The sequence below is a fragment of the Podarcis vaucheri genome, assembly GCF_965113315.1.
Source record: "Podarcis vaucheri genome assembly, chromosome: 8".
Classification (NCBI taxonomy): Eukaryota; Metazoa; Chordata; class Lepidosauria; order Squamata; family Lacertidae; genus Podarcis; species Podarcis vaucheri.
Window position 1 is genome coordinate 57,551,883 of NC_138766.1, and position 13,352 is coordinate 57,565,234.

Consider the following 13,352-nt stretch of genomic DNA (forward strand, 5'->3'; position numbering starts at 1 on the left):
GTGAAAAGTAAGTATTCCTGGAAAACAGAGATCCACTGCTACCAGACATCATTCCAGTACCACTAGTAGCATACAGTGCTACCAAAGTGTAGTGCTGTGACCAAGCCCACTACTGTGTTTTCTTTATTAGATTTTCCCTCCTCTTCTCTTTTAGCTCCTTCCAAGCTCTTAAGTGAATAAACGCTTTGAATGCAAATGAAGGGATGCTCAGATGGTGATTCCAGCTGCTTTGCTTGTGATTCTGAAGGATTCGTACTAGAATCAATTGGAAAAAAGTCTCCACAGTAAAGCTGTTGACAGTCTGTTTGAAAAGCATATATATTATTGAGCAAGTTACATGGAAAGTCATGTGTATTGATGAAAAACATTCTTGTTAACTCTCAGAATAAATAGCATCTTTAAATATTGGAAACATGCAAGTTTCAGCTCTGTAGAATATAGGTTAACTGTTGAGATGATATACAGGTCACTTTCTGCAATACAGCATTTCCTTGGCCATTCAATAGGGCAGGTGTGGCTTTTACTCTAAGGTCCAGCTGGGCATGAAAGCAGTTGGCATGTATGGTATTTTTTTATTAATAATATAAAATATTTTTTTATAATTTCATCCACTGTAGGGGAGCCCAAAGATTGCAGTTGACAATGAGAGAACATTTAACCCTTCCCAACTGCTGGAACTGCAGTGAAGCCCCCTCTCCTTTGGCTGCTATTAGCCCTGGGAGGGAATGTCCCATTGACATAAGTGGAAGCTTTCTTCTTCTGGCAAACATGCAGAAGCAGTTTCATTGAATCATTGAATTGTAGAGTTGGAAGGGGCCATCTAGTCCAACCCCTGCAATGCAGGAATCTTTTTTTCCCAATCTGGGGCTCGAACCCCCAATTCTGAGATTAAGAGTCTCATGCCCTACTACAAGAGCCATCCACCATACAAGCATGATGTAGCCATTTTGCCATGTCTAGGAAGTGCATTCCTGTAGCTTCTAGGAAACTGTAATGTGGAATAGCTGAAATGGTCATAAGAGTAGGGAAGCAAGAAGGAGGGGTTCAAACCCAGCTTAAGTGTCAGAATGTATTTCGGACAAGAGGAGCAACAGGCAAGAGAAGGATTCTTTGGAGCATCCTTGATGATGTAATACAGCCTTCCCCCATCCTGTTGCCCTCCTGATTTGGGGAAGTACAGTGGCGTAGCGTGGGGGGTGCAGGGGGGGCCGGCCGCACCGGGCGCAACATCTGGGGGTTAGGGTTAGGGGGCGCAAATCCACGGGTTAGGGAGTGCAAGTTACTTGCCTTGCCCCGGGTGCTGACAACCCACGCTACGCCACTGGGGAAATACAACACCCATCAGTCCAAGCGAGTATGGTCAATGGTCAGGGGTGATGGAAATTGTAGTCCAAAATATCTAGAGCAGGTATGTCCAAAGTCTGGCCCGGGGGCCACTTGCGGCCCCCGGGCTGGTTTCAAATGGGGCAATTTAGAAAAAGCAATCTCTTGCTAAAAAAAGCTCAACAACCAACCTTGGCCAGCCCTCACGCATGTTCACTTCATCAAATCTGGCCCTCTTTGAAAAAAGTTTGGACACCACTGATCTAGAGGGTATCAGCCCAATGTAGCATGCTTAACTTCACCATCAAAACATGCATTTCAAGAAGCTATCTGCCACAGGGATCAGAGCATCGGGGGGCAAATTTTCTTTTTTTTTTTTTTGCAAGTAAATTTTTATTCAGAATTTGTAAAAGAAAAAAAAAAGGACAAACAAATACAAAAATAGACATTTTAACATAAATTATTCATCCTATTTTCATGCTATACAAAAAGTAAGCATACAATCATACAAAAAAAATAATATAAGCATTAGGCTCTACTTAGCCTTTGACTTCCCTCCACCCTTTTGGTAAGTATCAAATAAATCCCGGATTGCGTAATTAGTTTATTAAAGTTTATACTTATTAGCTGATAAAGTTTTTCTAATACCGCCAGTTCCTCCTATATATCCGTTCCAATATATTTCCAAAATTTACTCCAATTTTTTTGAAATTTCTGGTCGTCTTGGTCTCGTATTCTGCCTGTTAATCTATCTAGCTCGGCATAGTTAATCATTTTGACCTGCCAGTCACTTACGTTAGGTATATTTTCTGTTTTCCAGTTTTGTGCCAGCATAATTCTTGCGGCTGTGGTGGCATAGAGAAAAATTTTTTTATCTTCATTTTTTATTTCCTTACCCATAATTCCCAGCAAAAAGGCCTCAGGTCTTTTGGGAAAAGTATATTTAAAAACTTTTTTAAGTTCATTATAAATTGCTTCCCAAAAAACCTTCACCTTGTTGCATTGCCACCACATATGGTAGAGGTCTCCCTCCACTTCACCACATTTCCAGCATGTCTTATTTTCTGATCTATAGATTTTAGCTAATTTTGCCGGCGTGAGATACCATCTATAGAGCATTTTCCAGACATTTTCTCTCAAACTCGTACAGGCCGTAAATTTAATATCTCTATTCCACAATTTCAACCACTTTTCAAACTCGATGTTATAGCCGAAGTCAATTGCCCATTTAATCATTGCCTCTTTGACTTCCTCGTCTTTTGTATGCCATTCCAGTAATATGTTGTATAATTTAGACAATGTTTTGTTTTTACCTTCTATTATTTCTATATTGAATTTTGATTTCTTGTCCTCAAAGCCCATTTTTCTTTTATCTTGCTTTAACATATCATTCACCTGATGATACTGTAACCAACCGGTGAATTGATCCTTTATTTCCTCATAAGGTTTAAGTTTAAGCCCTTGTTCTGATTTTCTTACCAAATCTTCGTAAGTGGCTGTCTTCCCTTCCATGTTGGTTTTTTTTTTGTTAAGACCTCTACCGGTGAGATCCACCATGGTGTTTTTCTTTCAAGAAGGTTCTTATTTCTTTCCCAGACCTGATATATTGGTCCCCTGAAAATATGATTTAAGAAAGCCCTGTGGACTTTCACCTTCTCATACCAGAGATATGCGTGCCACCCGTACCAATTATTGAAACCTTCTAAATCCAACAGGTCTCTGTTCTCCAGTTTTATCCAATCTTTTAGCCAAAGTAGGCACGCTGCTTCATAATATAAACTCAAATCTGGGAGAGCAAAACCTCCTCTTTCCTTTTTATCAGTTAATATTTTCATTTTAATCCTTGGTCTTTTCCCCTGCCAGATGAATTTCATCAGGGTTCTCTGCCATTCTTTACATTGTTTTAAACCTTTAATAACTGGAAGAGTTTGAAATAAAAACAACATTCTCGGCAAAACATTCATTTTAACCACTGCTATCCTTCCTAAAAAGGAAAATTTCATCCTCTCCCATATTTCCAGATCTTTCTTTATTTTTTTCCATGTAACTTCATAATTATCTTTATATAGGTTTATGTTTTTTGCCGTGATCCACACTCCCAAATATTTCACTTTTTTCACCACCATGATTTCCACTTTTTGTTCTAGATCTTTCGTTTCTTCCTTAGTTAGATTTTTAACCAGCATTTTAGTTTTATTCTTATTTACCTTAAAACCTGCCACCTCTCCAAATTCCTCAATTTTTTGTAATGCTTCTTTTACACTATCTTGTGGATCTTCCAAAGTCAGAACAATATCGTCGGCGAAGGCTTTAATTTTAAATTCCTTCTTTCCTACTCTAATTCCTTTCACTTCTGTTGCCTCCCTCAGTCTCTTATTAAGTACTTCCAAAATTATAATAAATAATAAGGGGGACAGGGGGCAACCTTGTCTGGTCCCTTTATAAATGTTAAAATATTCTGTTGTATTATTATTTATCACCAGCTTTGCTTTCTGTTCTTTGTATATTGCTTCTATACCTCTTCTAAATTTTTCGCCAATTCCCATCCTCTCCAAAACCTTCTTTAGGAAGTTCCAGGAAACATTGTCAAATGCCTTTTCGGCGTCTATGAAAACCAGTGCAGCTTTTCTGTCTATTTTCATGTCCAAATATTCAATAATGTCAATCAAATTCCTTACATTATCCCGTAATTGTCTCCCTGGGAGAAATCCTGTTTGGTCACCATGGATTTTATTAATCAAGACCTTCTTTAATCTTTCCGCCATTATATCTGCAAATAGCTTATAATCATTATTTAATAATGAGATTGGCCTATAGTTCTTTACTTCCATAGTGTCCACCTCTTTTTTAGGAATCAAGGTAACATAGGCTTCCTTCCAGGTATCAGGTATCTTTCCTTCTCTCAATATATTGTTCATAACCTCTCCCAGCACTGGTGATATTTGGTTAATTAATATTTTATAATATTTGGCTGGAAGACCGTCCGGTCCCGGCGCCTTCTCAGCTTTCATCTTTTTGATAGCCTTTTTTATCTCTTCCTGTGTTATTATCTCATCTAGTGCTGCTCTTTCATCTTCTACAATTTGTTCCAGATGGTGTTTTTGCAAAAATTGATCTATTTCTTGTTCTGTTTCCTCTCCTCTTTTATATAAATCCTTATAATATCTTTGGAATATTCTTTTTATTTCTTTTGGTTCTTCCATATTCATATCTCCTTCTTTTATTTTGCTGATCATACTCAGCTTCTTCCTTTCTCTCAGCTGCCACGCTAGATATTTCCCTATCTTATTTGCGGACTCAAAGTTCTTTTGATTCATCCTCTTAATTTTCCACTCTATCTCTTGGTTAATTATTGTGGCAAATTTAGCTTGTAATATTCTTAAGTTCTGTTTTAAACTCTCTTCACTAGGGTTAGCAGTTAATTTTCTTTCATTTTCCATAATCTGTGTTAAAATCTGCTCTTTCTTTTTTTCTTTTTCTTTTCTTAGTTGGCTATTTTTCTGAATCAAAAAACCCCTCATGACCGCTTTTCCTGCGTCCCACACCGTCTCTATGGAAGTTTCTCCATTTAAGTTCCACCTAAAGTATTCTTCAATTGTTTCTATAGCCTTATTTACTATCTTTTGATCATTAAATAAATATTCATTCATTCTCCATCTGGCTGTTTTAACCTCTCTACCTTTTAACTCCATGGAAACCGCACTATGATCAGATAGAGTTCGAGGCCAAATTTCGGACTTAATTAAGTTCTGTACCAATTCCCTCGAGACCCAAATACTGTCTATCCTCCCCCAGCTCTGATTCGGATTTGAAAAAAATGTGAATTGTTTTACAGTAGGATTTTTAAATCTCCAAGCATCCGTCAATCCCAAATTATTTACCATGTCAAAGAAAGATCGTGGTAATTTACCTTCTTTCCCATCTTGTCTTTTTGTTAATCTATCCATGTTCGGCATCACCACCCCATTAAGATCTCCCATCAATATCATTTTCTGATCCATCCATTCCGTTAATATATTATCTAATTCCAAAAAGAAAGCTGATTTTTTCTCATTCGGGGCATATATTCCAACCACAACTATTTTTTCTCCATGAAGGACCATCTGCACCACCACTACTCTCCCATGTTCATCTTTGTACAGTAATTGCGGGTCATATTTTTCCTTTATATAAATTACTACCCCTCTTTTCTTAACCTTGTCGGAGGTCACAAATTCCAATCCCAATCTCTTATTACTTAATACCCTCTTGTGTTTTCTTATTACATGCGTTTCTTGAAGACAAATTAAATCCCAATTCTTTTTCAGCAATACATGCGCAATCTGATTCCTCTTATTTTTATTGTTCAAACCATTCACATTCCAGCTTATTATTTTTAAAGCCATCTATTAAACTATTCTAGCTAATTTAACTAGATTAAATAGAAACTACTGTTCCTTGCTTTCCTCCTCTTGTTCTTCCTCTTCTCCTGTTAAACTCTCCTCTTTTTCTTCTTCTTCACTCCCTTCACTCTCCTCGTCTCTCTGTCGTTCCTCCCTTTCCGCCTCCCCTTCAACTTTTCCCAGGTCCTTCTCATATATCCTCGCAAATTTTTGGAGTTCAACACTGGTGCTTAATTTAAACCTTTTTTCCTTAAAGTAGAATGAAATGCCTTCAGGAAACTCCCATCTATACAATATCCCATTCTTCTTCAATTGGTTTGTTAATTTTTTGTATGCCTCTCTCCTTCGAAGAAATCTCAAAGGAATTTGTTTAAAGATAATAATTCGGTTTCCTTCAATATATAACCTTTTTATGTGGTTCTGTTGCAGTATTTCATTTCTTATTTCCAAAGTGTTGAACATGACAATTACATCACCTGGCAGCTTTTTCTTTCTGGCTCTGTCTAATTTTGATCTTATTCGAAAAATATTTACTAGATGACAGTTTACCTCCTCCTCACTCTTATTTAACCAGGTTGCCAGCTCTTTTATCATTTTAAATCTAATATTCTCATTTGGGGTCTCTGGTACACCCCTCAGTTTCAGGTTGGTTTGATTTTGCCTCATTTGCGTCATGGCCATATTGTCCAACAACTCTTCCTGCACTCTTTCTATCTCTTTAACTTCTACTCTAACTCTATCCACCTCCTTCTTACTAGTTTTCGTATCTTTTTGCACCTTTTTCATTGAATCTTCCAGAACCTTAGTTCTTACTGATAAATCTTTAACCCTTCCTGTCAATTCCCCCACCACTCCCTCCAATTTCTTATCCAAAATGTCTTGTACCTCAAGTAATTTTCTCTCAATATATTGTTCATTATTTTTGAATTCTTTCCTTATTTCGGCCATCAGACTACTATAGTCCTTAATTTCTTTGCTTTCTTTAGCATCATCTTGTCTTGACGGCCTCCTTTCCGCTGGTGTTGCCACCCCTTTTTTTGCACCGTTTGTCATTTTGTAGGCTTGAAGGGTCTTAGGGTCCACCACACTAACGTCTTTTGGGGAGTTATATAGATGCAGCAGATTTATAGACAGGTTTATAGAGAGACATAGTCCAGGATGGTCAACCTGCAGCCCTCCGAATATTACTGGGCTGTAATTTACTCACAGATCTCAGGATTCATAACCATAAGACATATAACAGGGCCTTTTTTGTGGTGGGTCCTTGGATCTGGAATAATCTCCCCCAGAAGCTAATCTCTGTCCTAATGTCTTTCAAAAAGGGATGAGGCACAGGATCACAAATAGTCTCTAATGGGTTAAAAGGTTACCGGGTCTGGCGATGGGGTGTAATAGCAGATAGTAGGCGTCAGACTATACACAAAGTTTAACAGTCTTTACCTTTTACAGTCTTTACCCTCTTAGAGGGTGGTATTATAGAAGTCTGGCGTCACCAAAAATTTTCCTTTACTGGAGACTTGGAGGTTCTTCGGGAAGTGTTCTTTATGCTGGTTTAAGTTCTCCTATTTAGCTTTTGGCGCATGTCCCTTTAAATCTCAAATGCATGCAGAGGCGTAATAGATCAAGAACAAATTGAAATGGTGGATAACAGAGCCAAGTTGCGTCCCGAAATGGCTTCCTCCTCCCTTTTTTAAACCCATAGGGAAGTCACTAACATAAAACCAGCATTAAAATCTGGGGAGGACCCAGGCTTTCTTCCCCCCACTTCAAACAAGAAAGTTGATGTTAACAATAACGTCCTCAAAAAGCCTGTCGGTTAAAGCATCAACCAAATGCCTCAGAAACCTCCTTTCCTCCTCTCAAACCTGGTAAAGAGTCTCTCTATCAAAAAAGAAAAAAGAAAAAAAAAAACCTCAATATTACCTTGCTTCCAACTCTTTGTACTTTGTAAAATGTACTTTGTTACCGAGGAAATTACTTCCCCTCGCTAGCGGTTACTTTCTTGCTCTTTCATTCACGTCTGCCAGCTTTTCGCTTTACTCCTTTGTCAATCTTACCGCCAGTAGTGGATTCCTCCTTCTTTTGTCTTTAATTACTTCTCCGCTGGGTACTTCATTCAGAATTCCTTTGGCTTTTTTACTTTGATTGTTTTTCCAATGTTCTCCCTCCTCTGCTTTCTTCAAAGCTTTTAAGACTATTTCCCAGCTTTTCCTCTGCTGTCGGAGGTCCGCCGCTTTCACTCGGAGCCTGAGGCTTCACAGCATGGAGTCTGATGCTTCCCCTTCTCGCTGCGGCTCCAGCCTTGTTAAACGCCGGCAACACAGGCGAGCACACGCAGCCTTGCTGGGTGTTTTGACCAACAGGATATTCCACCTGTGGTTTAGGGGTTCACGGAGCCTTCGTGACCCCTCTAAGACCCCCACGCTGTTCGAGGCTCCTCGGACGAGTTGCCTCTCGCTCCTTCCCGTGGCCGCGGCGTCCCGGAAGTCACCGGGGGGGGGGCAAATTTTCTAGCTTGTTTCTGTTCAACCTCCACTACGTTCCACAAGATTTCAAGCGCATACAGATCAATATAGGAAGCCAGTATAATTTATGCCAGGGTAAATTGCGCAAGTGGAATATGCCCTAGTCCAAACTCCATTCAGAAGTGGGGCTACTGCTGAGCTGGCCTTAGCCTGGCAGAGTTTGACTTAGAGCACTGTTTTTGTCAGTGTACATTCTGCCCAGTTGTCAGGTCATGTGACTGACCCAAAAGAAGTTTCGGGTAGCTGAGCCAGGTTCAGGAAATTACAGCAGCAATGCCCCATCTAATCTGGGATGAGAGAGTTCTGCCCCAGCTCAGCCAGAACAGCCCAAGATTTGCCTATTTCCGATACCAGATCTTGGGTTTGGACTGGGCTAATCGTGTAAAATTATGCTATTGCTAACTAAAGGAAACTACTTGCAATTTTTTGCCTTAAAATATTTATTCATAAAAATGTACAAGGATATTTGCATCCTAGTTCATTCAAGATTGCCGTGAAGTAGTTCGCACCTTGTATTCAATTAAGTTTCCAATCACACATAATATACTTTCCATGTAATTCCTGGATTATTCACATACTGTTTTAATTCTGAATTATCTCAATTATTTGCATGTTCTTTAATTGGAACTCATCACGATGTGTAAACAGTTTCTTTCTACTATATTTGCTGAATGAGTTCACACTGATCTCCTTTGTAAGCTAAATAATCCTGACACTAACAAAATAATAATTGGTATATCCCTCACAAAGTAATATGCAGTGAACCATCTAAGGAAATGAGGTATATTCAGTCTGTTTACATCCAGCTATTTCTTCATTTGACAATTCATTAGTGGAGTCCTGTTCATACATCTATAATATACATATTAGCCACAATCTGTAAAGTATGCAACACCTATCATTTGGGATACAAATTGTTGTCTTGAGAATAAGGGAAGCAAAACAAATTATTATTGACAAATTAGTAAACTTGGTTTTTAACACATATTTATCATAGCAATGAAAATGGAATACATAATAAATTAAAAAGATGGAAAACATCTGGAAGTCTTTTGTGAAGTTATTATCAGAAGTTTTGCATGCTAAGGGATGCTATTTAAGCAAAATGGCAAGGGGGGCGAAATCACTCTCTTTCCTGCTTTAGATCCCTTGTGACTGTACCTCGGGGGGGGGGACTTGTACCGCCCCCCCCACCACTTCCCCCACCTTTTGCAGAACTTGGCAAGAGGAAGAGCAATCCGCAAGGCCTTGCCACTCATCTTCCGTGCTCCAGGAGAAGGGAAGATGAGCAGCAAAACTACTCACCAGGACATTCCCCTCTCGCTGAAACTTGGTAAGAGGTAGGCATTTTGACAGCAGCAGAAATGGTGGCATGGGCGGGGTGCCCCTCTTGTGGGTCTGCCACCTGTGGCAGTTGCCCAGACCCTCCAAATGTCCCTACGCTCCAGGGACAATCCCAGATTTACAGAAGCCATCCCAGTTTCTTATTTCATCCCAGAATGTCCTAATTTTTCTCAGGACGTCCCTATTTTCATTGGAGAAATGAGTTATGTGACACCCAAGCCAAGGAGAGAAGGAACTATACAACCTTCAGAAGACATCAGAAGGCAGCCCTGCATAATTTTAGTATGTTTTTATATAGGTTGGAAGCTGCCCAGAGTGGCTGGGACCACTCAGTCAGACAGGTGGGGCATAAATAATGAATTATTAAAATAATAATAATAATAATAATAATAATAATTATTATTATTATTATTATTATTATTATTGAATAGGATATCCCCATTTTCATCAGAGAAATGTTGGAGGGTATGGCTGCCTCACCCCACCTCACAGGTGGTCTGGGTCTGCATGCATGCCATGTCACAAATCCCTTTGCTTTCAAAATAATAAGAAGTAATTGTCTGACATACATTTCCATAGCTTTTCTAAAACGAAGAATATCTAGGAAGTTTCAACCTGCTTGTCACCACCAAAGTTTGGCAGGCAGACAAGTATAACAGGTAGGGCCTTCTCCGTAGAGGCACCTAAGCTATGGGGTTCTTCCAAGGAAGACCTCCCTGCCTCCATTGTCATTTGTATTTCACAGAGTGATTAAGACTTACTTATTTCAGTTGTCTGCTAATAGATTTTGACTCAGCTTTTTAATGCTGCTATTCATTTTATGTATGGTTGAATGTGATTATATTGCTTATGTTTTGTACTGCATGGTATAAGTTTCTTTGGACAGCTTACATTTATCAAAACAAGCAACACTACAACACACCACTGCCAGCCCTAATTGGCTTGACCCCTGGTGCATGTACATGATTATCTTCACATTTCACATGCTTGCTGCAGGATACATTGGTGCATAGTGCTACCACAGCAGACTTGGTACCTCTTTAAGGTGTGGTGCTCCTGACTTGTTACAAAATAGAGTGGTACCTCCGTTTTTGAACATAATCTGTTCAAGACCGTTCAACTTCCGAAACGTTCGAAAACCAAAGCATTTACTTCTGGAAGCATTCACTTATGGAAAACTCAATACGGAAGCCGCGTGGTATGTTCAACGTCCGAAAAGCATTCGAAAACCGAAGCAGTTACTTCCAGGTTTTCGGCGTTTGAAAATAAAAATGTTTGACTTCCGAGACGTTTGAAAACCGAGGTACCACTGTAGTTTACAAAATGTTTTTGTATGGGGGTAGGAATTTTGCAACACATTGTATATATTGCATATCTTCTGTATATCTTTTTCTTTGTAAATGTTGCAGGGCCCCTCAGGAGGTTGTGGACTCTCCTACCTTGGAGATTTTTAATCAGATTTTGGATGCCCATCTCTCATGGATGCTTTAGTTGAGATTCCTGCATTGCAGGGGGTTGGACTAGATGACCCTTGGGGTCCCTTCCAACTCTACAATTCTATGATTCCATGATGTAATCGTGTCTGGAGTCCTACACATACATATTTCCAAATATGTCTCATTAAACTCAGCAGGGCTTACACCCAGGTACCATTGTGTAGAATTTGGCTGCCAGTCTTTTAAATTGATGTATCTTTCCCTGGTTTTTCCATCCATTGTGAAATCTACACTAAAACCCAGATGTTTGTCAGAGCTACTCACAATTCAAACATTACACAGTCCTTCCCGATAAATGTAAAGAGAAAGCAAAGTAAAAAGGGAAATCACTTTCAATTATTCCAGGAGCCCTTTCCCTCTTCCCAATTTTAATATCCACTGATCTGGATAATTAGAGACTAGAATTTCCCCCCCTACAAAAGCTGTCCTATCTAGTCAGTCACACTTGAGTACAAAAGTATCTTAATATTATGGGAATAATTCTCTCCAGTTGTTGTACATAGACAATATAGAACATAGAATGCTGGCCTTATTTCTTTTGAGAAAATGGAATCATCCCAGGCATGGGCAGACTTCAGCCTTGTTGGAGCTACTTTGCTTTTTTACTAGCATCCAACTATCTACAAACCACAACTTCTGAGGGGTGTCTGTAAGCACATTCTGAACATACCGAATTTGTTTTCAGAACGAGAACTGAATGGAGCTCATAGTCATTTCGCACAAAAGGCCACTCTTGGTCAACTTTCTTCATTTCAGCTGCACAACTGGCAAGGGACCAAGCAAACATCTCCAGTTGTTGCTTTCAGGAACCGGTTATATAGGGAGGAGCAGGAAAAACTGTAATAGAAATAGTAGCTTCCCCATGTTGCGCAGGGCACCCTTTTGCACCCAATGCTATTTAACATCAACATCAAACTGCTGGGAGCAGTCATCAGAAGTTTTGGAGCATAGTGCCACCAGTATACCAATGACATGCACTGTTCTGTTTTTTCTTGACCTCTGAATCAGCAGTGGCTGCACACATCCTAGACAAGTGCCTTAATGCAGTGGTGGGCTGAGTGAGTGCCAATAAACTGAATTTGAACCTGCTGTTGGAGGCAAACAGCCAGCAGCATGTGATGCCTCTTCAAAAACAACAACACCAGCTTCTCATGTGCTACTGGGCCACATTCAAGGTTCTTATATTGATATACAAAGCCCTGAACAACTTGGGTCCAGGGTACCGGAAGGATCACCTGAGAAGAAAATCACATTCCTTTCACCCATCTTAGTTGAAAGACCTTGTGAGGGGCACCTTCATACATTTAACAGAAGCCACACAAGAAATCACTAGAGCAGGGGAAATGTTTTTTGTTTATTTTTTTATTTTTTTTGCTTCAGATCACATTAGCAAATATAGTTAAAATAACTGACACTGATTTAAGCAGGTTTTGAATCTGGAATTTCTGTGAAAGCCTTAAGTCATTACAACTGCAACAATTAACCCAATTGCACAATTACATAAATGGAAATTCCTTGTTTTGAAATAGATTTTCTCCTTTAATTTTACATTGAGTAGTATCCCAGGGATCATACTGTTTGATTGGATCACTGAAGAACATTTGACCTTGGTAAGAATATAGAGATTGAGCAATTGTTAAAGCAGTGTGTTGTCTGAACAGTTAATATTATATCCATCCCTGTAAAAATCCCTGAACTGTCACACAAGGAAGACTATATAAGCCAAGATATACATATACCAACACTTTTACTTTTATGGTTTTGGAAACCATTAAATGGCTTTTTTTTAATAAAAAAAATTGAAATGCAGCCAAGTAGTCATGAAAAGGGGACTCTGTGTCTTTAAGCTAGGGAGAAAAATAAAACCCAATCATTCCAAATGTATTGCTTTAGTCATCTGGTTTCATTCTATTAATGACCTTTAACATCTGCAAAAATATTGTGAGAAGCTAATTTTGTTTGTACTGAGGTGGTGCAGAACAGTTTCTGGCTGTCAGTCTAGGATGTGCTATAAAATAAAATTGTCTTTCTGGGAGCCTGACAAAAACCTACTGTAAAGGTTCAGTTTATTTACAACAGGCTGAAATGAAAAGGGAATTTTACAGCATTCTAATATTCCCCTCTAAAATGAATAGTACTTACATATTTATATACTTTAAAAAAAATACTGAAGCTTCCAAGATAACCAACAAGATTAAGAGCCCTATTTTGTACTTTGTGGTGCTCCACAAACATTCTAACTTGCAAGAAAATAAGCATTTCTCTGTAATTGCTCTTCACTT